Source organism: Nanorana parkeri, unplaced genomic scaffold (assembly GCF_000935625.1).
Source record: "Nanorana parkeri isolate BGI_ZX_2015 unplaced genomic scaffold, ASM93562v1 scaffold1040, whole genome shotgun sequence".
NCBI classification, from domain to species: domain Eukaryota; kingdom Metazoa; phylum Chordata; class Amphibia; order Anura; family Dicroglossidae; genus Nanorana; species Nanorana parkeri.
This window is the reverse complement of record NW_017307308.1, coordinates 605,844-606,761: the sequence shown is the minus strand read 5'-3', so window position 1 is coordinate 606,761 and position 918 is coordinate 605,844.

Sequence of the window (918 nt, the reverse complement as noted above, 5' to 3'; positions counted from 1 at the left end):
TTTCGCCCGTCGCTTTTAATGGGCAGCTGTGCCGCGATTATCACGCGCGGAATGCGAGCAAGGTACCTCGCGTGTCGGGGAAAAGGGAAAAAAAACCTAAAGCGGAGAAGCCGCGCATATTGCCGTCATTTATCTGAATGCGGTTCTGAGATATATTTTTGTTTTATTGTTTACCATTAAAATTGAGATCAAATGCGTCATTAAATTTAATGGACTCGTGCGAGTAAATCCGGGACGCGATTAGAAACGCCGTTCTGTTTTGTGAGGCTCTTAATGACAAACCGCCGAACGGCTTTGTCAATCATTTAGGTAATTTAACTCTCGCCGGGCGGGATGAGAGACCGGGGTCTAACTGTAAAGTGCAGTGTGTGTCTTGTCAGAGGAGGAGGAAGCAGTGCTGGACCAGTAATCTGTATATAAGGTGACAGTGTGTGTCTTGTCAGAGAGCGCAGGAGGAAGCAGTGCTGGATCAGTAATCTGTATATAAGGTGACAGCGTGTGTCTTGTCAGAGGAGGAGGAAGCAGTGCTGGATCAGTAATCTGTATATAAGGTGACAGTGTGTGTCTTGTCACAGAGTGGAGGAGGAAGCAGTGCTGGATCAGTAATCTGTATATAAGGTGACAGTGTGTGTCTTGTCACAGAGTGGAGGAGGAAGCAGTGCTGGATCAGTAATCTGTATATAAGGTGACAGCGTGTGTCTTGTCAGAGGAGGAGGAAGCAGTGCTGGATCAGTAATCTGTATATAAGGTGACAGTGTGTGTCTTGTCAGAGAGGGGAGGAGGAAGCAGTGCTGGATCAGTAATCTGTATATAAGGTGTGTGTGTCTTGTCAGAGAGCGCAGGAGGAAGCAGTGCTGGATCAGTAATCTGTATATAAGGTGACAGCGTGTCTCTTCTCAGAGGGGGGGGGGGCGCTGC